The sequence below is a fragment of the Tachypleus tridentatus genome, chromosome 6 (genome assembly GCF_004210375.1).
Source record: "Tachypleus tridentatus isolate NWPU-2018 chromosome 6, ASM421037v1, whole genome shotgun sequence".
Lineage (NCBI taxonomy): Eukaryota > Metazoa > Arthropoda > Merostomata > Xiphosura > Limulidae > Tachypleus > Tachypleus tridentatus.
In genome coordinates this window covers 84,339,411-84,345,620 of record NC_134830.1, presented here as the reverse complement: position 1 = coordinate 84,345,620, position 6,210 = coordinate 84,339,411, and the positions used below count along the sequence as shown (strand labels likewise).

The following is a 6,210-nucleotide window of genomic DNA, read 5'->3' as shown; positions in this document are numbered from 1 at the left end:
ATTAACATGATCCGGTTCTTAATGGATATAGAGAAAACTTAATCTTCGTGACGTTCTTTTACAGGATCACCAATAAAGTACTGTGCAAAGGAACGTATCGGGACTTCATCATACGAGTCGTCATCTGTTCAGTTCTCACGAGGGATCTCGCATTTAGGCGTGCTTGGATTCGTAGCGCACTTTGCTTTTGGTCGTTAAGGCGGAGTGACATGTTAAACAGGCCAACTGGGCCGCTGAGGCGTGATTATGGAATCTTCTAAACCGGCTTATGACTTCACAGCTTACAGGCTATATTCAATATGTCAGTCTCTGTCCACGTAAACCAATAAAACTCCGCCACTCAGTACATGATGCCACACAAGATAGAACCGCCTTGCGCCAAAGAGAATAGAATTTTTACCAAAATCGGTATTAATTACTCGTTATTGTATATCCATCGTTCATCACACACGTTGAACTTAACCCTTTCTTTATGAAAAACGTGCGTGGACATGTACTAACATTCGAAGCCTTCTAAAACACCAGGTAAGACAATAAAGTTAATAAGATCAAATATTTGAAAAAAGTTTAAGAAAAAATACGATACCCTGTATTTCTGTGTTTAATTGATTTCTTGAATCTACATGTTTTTCTAATATCATGAGTATATCCGAACAAAGAGGTATTCACAATGCTTATGATATATAAAGTTTCGCGAAAGCATCAATAAATTATAACATTCCAACATGATATTAGTAACAAATCTGAAAAAATGTTATGGAAGTTAATATGTATTTGTAACTGTACAGAGTATAGATAGGGACTACTAAAAGTTCAGCAAAAAATATTTTTTTATTCCCAGAGTATAATCTTCATTGTTGTTGGAAGACTGAGGAAATACTTGTGGTATCTAGTCTTAACACAGTTTAATCCTCTTCTTCTGTGGTTATGATGATTGATGTTTTAGGAAAATAATTACCACAGTTTATTTACAGAATAGAAAAACATTCAGTAATGCTTAACGTAAGTACAGTGACTTTTGATGGAGTAAAATATTGTATTACGATAAAATAATAGTACTTTACGTATTTTAAAACTATTTTTGTAAAATTCAACAAAAATATTAATTTCCAACAAATTTCTTTTTTTGTCTAGAATTAAGCACAAAGCTACACAACAAGCTATCTGTGCTCTGCCCACCATGGGTATCGAAATCCCGTTTCTTGCGGATTTCCAACAAGAATTATATTCGACCACGTACAAAATAGAATACGCTTTTATTAGAAAACAAATTGTTATAAAATTATTTCAATTAATGCTTCTTTATGTTGTGTAACAGATGGCTAATGAGTTATACAATCTAAAGAAGGCTATAAACCAGAAGTAGCTTCCAATGGACTTGAAAGTTACTAGAAACATGAAACTTGGTTATTGATAATTGGAATTTTTAAACTATTCTACCATTGTTATCTGTTTTGTTTACGAGGTTGGACAAAATGTAAGACGCTAAACGCGTCTTATAATTTATTCGACCTATGGGACAAATTAAGAACGAGACGGAAATTTTATTTAGCTAACTTGACCAACTTTACTGTACATTTACGTATTCTAATTTAATTTAAACTTGTAAGTTTATGTGATAAGAAAGATGTATTTATTTATAAATTATTATTGATTTACTGCAATTCGTTTACCATTCACGAAAGAGGAAACATTCAGCTATGATTTCTCTACTGTTTAGTAATTACTTAACTAAGCTAGTAAGTTTGTAATATTATTTGTTAAGTAATATCCTTTTTTTCTTCTTCTCAACTTTCATCAAATTATTTATTATAGAGATTAATTACCAGATGACACAAGAATGGATGTGACGAGCAATAGCTTCATAGGTGAATGAATTTACAAACCTAAGTTTAAAGAGTGAGTAGAGCAAGGCTGAATTTTAACGGGAAGAAAACGGTATTAAAGTATTTCCCATTACATAACTATCTCGTGGTACTTTGTAGTTTCTACATACGAGAAAATCTCCCGAGTCAACAGTGGAAATAGTTCAAAAATAAAATAAAACGAAATATCCAGGTGGTAGTGAGAAAGTTTATTTGGATCCTTTTCCAATGTTTGTTATTTCTACAAACAAACCCTTTCGAGAAATTAAGTGTCTTGCCGATTCTAATATAAGTAGAGAGAAAAAGAATTTTGTTTGAAAACAGTCCTTTTTCAGTTAAATGTTTCCTTTGATAAGTAAAACATGTCAAACGATTTTTAAGCCACATTCGCAGAAGTTTGAACTTTGCGTCAAAAGGTTAATTTCAATGTACTTTTATTTTTAAACCTAAAGATGGTTGTCTTTAAAATGTTAAATAAACCAACACTTTGAAAGTAAGATACATTTAAATAATGACTCAAAGAATGTCAAGTAAATCTAGTAATAATCTTTCTCAGAATAAGCACGAAACTAGAAATAATACAGGAAAAAAGTCAAATTATTTGAGATTCCATTGCTATTTTTTCAGGACTTATTTTCCTTTCCTCAACATAAATGTGTTTATATGTGCTTATAATTTCTTTCAAGTGGACGTTTAAACGTAAATGAAAACCAAATTGATATAATATGCGCTACGTGCAGCTTATTAGATAATACATTGAGTAAGAAGCATATGGATATTAAAATAATAGCGGCCAATACTCCTGAATACTTTCACAAAATATGTTAATGAAATGATTGATTAAGATTGTTTTTTCTTTTTCTCCTGCGAGTTCCTATGACAGACGGAATAATCTAAAAATCAATTGTAATAAATATGCATTAAATGAATAAAAACTGTGTCGGGTAAAAGAGAAACGTTTATCGCTCATTATGTAAAATTATTTAATTTCTTAGAAGTAGGCAAAAAGTTAAATCAAGACTTTGTTTCATATTTCTTAAGCAGGTAAAACTATATATATATATACACACACACTAGCTGACGTATCCCTCCCCAAGACGAAGTTATGTGAATTTATGATTAATGAAAGGTTGTTTTAGGACATGAAACTTGATTCCTTTATTCGTAATTGTAAAGAAATGCAAAAACGCCCGTGAAAATTGCAAATCGCAAAGTGTGAAACCGCAAATTTGCGTTATCTCCAAATAGACCCAAAAATCCTTCATGCCACATTTGGTGAAGATCCATCCAAAAAAGTAAAGTAGTGGTAAAATACGCCCATAAAACCCGCAAAACGAAAAATGGAAAACTCAAATTTTGTATGCACCCCCGCACAGATATTATGAATCTCCATACCAATGCCGATGAAGATCCATCCATACCCTGCAAAGTAGTTACATGGACATACAACAGACAGTGTTATTATATTTATATAGATATACAGTTTCTCTTTTTATATATGTAAAAACGGCTGGTTTGGGTTGAGAAAATTTTTATATAGAGGAGCGAACAACGTTTCGACCTTCTTCAGTCATCGTCAGGTTCACAAAAATTTTTTTTAACCAAAACCAGTCGTTTTTACATATATATTTTTTCTCTACAAATGGGTTTTCTCGTCATCACTGATTATAGTTTCTCTTTTTAACCTTAAATACTGAAAAAGTCAGTTTTGGAGTTATAAGTTCAACGTGGAAATCACTGGACGATTAGGAAATTAGACACTATTATCTGCTTTCTGTAGTTTATAAATGATATTAAAACTATTTAGGCCCCCAGTAGCAGAGCGGTATGTCTACGGACTTTCAACGCTAGAATCCGGGTTTCGATACCCCTAGTGGGCAAAGGTCAGATAGCATAATGTATAGCTTTGTGTTTAATAACAAACAAAAAAACAAAACTATTTAAGCTAGTTTCCATCTGGAGAGAATAACTTGACTGCTAATCGGAAAGAAGAAATATTTTTAACTACCAGACTAAGTTATAAGGGCAATATTTGAGTAGTTCCATAAATCATTCGGTGGTGTTTATTCTGGTGTATGCAAAATCTTTTTGGCACTAACATATCAAAATTCTTATCCAAACTGAAAGTAAAGATTCTTCATAGGCGAGTAAAACAACTTTTCGAGGATCAAGGAAAATATCATTTAATATCTTTGATATTCATTCTTTTGTTCATTTTGTTTTACACAAGTAAATTCGATTGACTATTATAGCACAATTTTATCCGGTCATAGTTTAATTATTTCTTTACGTGTTATTTTGCTTTTATTAACATACCATCTGGCTGTTTTTAAAATAAACTTCTTTCTTCAAATCCTAACTGGCATAATGAAAATGATACTTAGTGATTCTCTTTACGAAAAGCAAAACTTTCTTGTAATAAATGGGTACGATCTCATAAGTTTTTAGCCGGTGGCAATAAGGACAAAATAACCAAAACAGATAATTTTAAACAATTTTATCCTTTCTTTATTAAATATCACTTTGTGGTAATAAATAACATTATTTCTTTATTATTCTACCAATGCTAGACTAGCAAAATCATATTGCTTTTACCACACAAACACTTTATCTTACAAAGTTACAAAATGCTTTTTGTAAAGAAACTACTTTTTAGAAACTCATCTAATATTTAAAAGCTGTGTAGAAATCGCTTTACGGAGGGTAACTGCAAGAGCAAATGAAATTGTGTGGTAAGAAATGGAGAAGTAAAATATTTTCAATTACCACACCTATAAAACGATTCATACTTTCCTCGTTTAACAAAAACCCGGGGCCTGGTATAGTCAGATGGTTAAGGCACTCGACTCACTATCCAGAGGGTCGCGGATTCGAATTCCTGTCACACCAAACATGCTCACCTTTCAACCATGGGAGCGTTATAATGTAACGACTAATCCCACTATTCGTTGGTAAAAGAGTAGCCCAAGAATTAACGGTGAGGATGACTAGCTGCCTTACTTCTGGTCTTACACTGCAAAATTAGCGCAAATAGTCCTCGTGTAGTTTTGTGCGAAATTCAAACTAAAAAAATCTGTAGCCTACTAGTATGTATTATATGAAAATTAGAGAAACAGGAATGTAATTTTGTCTTTGAATTCTTTCCTAATTATAATTTGTGTAGTCTATGATTTTTCGCAACTTCTGCAGTTAGCATTTTTATCTTCTAAAATCATCAGCCGATTTTCTTAGTTCAATAATATCGTCAGCTGATTGCAACTTCTCTATGAAATTAGTCCTATCTCTTTTGGGGTTACAAGTTCTATTTTTATTGGATAATTAGTCAATTATTTAAAAAATCAATGTTTTGAAAGACTCTGTTCGTAATAAGTAAATCAAACAGTAAAATGCCAAGTTTACCTGTCAATTATAAATAAGAATTCGGATAAGACTAGAGCTTCATTTTTGTAATTAATTTTGATTTTTCCTTGAGCACATATAATTGTTCAGCACGTGAAATTGGCTTCACATTTAAGCATGTAATGAGGATATCAGACCTGAAAAAAGCAAAACATTATTTAGAAAAAAAATCACGTAAAACGTAATATGAAAACATATCAATACGAAAAATTAACTATTAAACGCAAAAAAGAGATTAATATTTACGTGTAATATGAATCATGGGGCACAACTAGATAGCCCTTTGTGTATCTTTGTTCTTAACAATAAATACAAAAAAATATGGAATAATTAGTAGCAAACTGTAAACGTTGTATAAGTTCTATACAAGCCACATTAGCCTTTTCTAGATGCTATTTGTAAAAAACACGAAGATTAAAAAACTGCTTCTGAAATAAAAACAAACACTATTACAATAAATTTATATGTACATTTAGAAAATACTTTATAATTTAGTAAACTTCTTAATACGTTAGTTAATCGAAACGCATCTGAATGAAACTGATACCGGAAAATACATTAAATTAACAAAATTGGTATGTAAAGATTTTTAAATTTTGATTTTCTAATAATTATATAGTTTTCGAAGAACAATTAGAATGAATAACCAATTTTAGTACATATGTAAATATCCATAATCAATTTTATGTATTTATTCTTATATTTAAATGTAACTATCCCACACAGTGTAAACATACATTTAGGAGAAGGATGCTACAAACCAACGCTCTTTGTGATCAATTATACAGACCTGCAAATTTAAAGTTCATAAAAGTTGTTTCGATTTTAGTACCTGATTTTTCATGATTCAATTACGCAAAATACGGAAACAATGTTCATTTTTGTTTATCACAGAAAAATTTGTCACAAATCGGGAAGAGAAGAAAACTCTTACTTATGCCCCCCG

At 31.1% G+C, this 6,210-nt stretch overlaps 1 protein-coding gene across 1 annotated transcript in view; it reads left to right on the top strand.

Moving 5' to 3' along the window:
- Window positions 1-246: 246 nt before the first annotated feature.
- The window catches only part of LOC143254603 (photoreceptor-specific nuclear receptor-like), a 78,193-nt gene continuing 72,229 nt past the window's right edge, over window positions 247-6,210 (top strand). The window contains exon 1 of the mRNA XM_076509752.1: window positions 247-525. The gene's annotated coding sequence lies outside the window, so the exon portion shown is untranslated. The remainder of the gene's footprint in view (window positions 526-6,210) is intronic.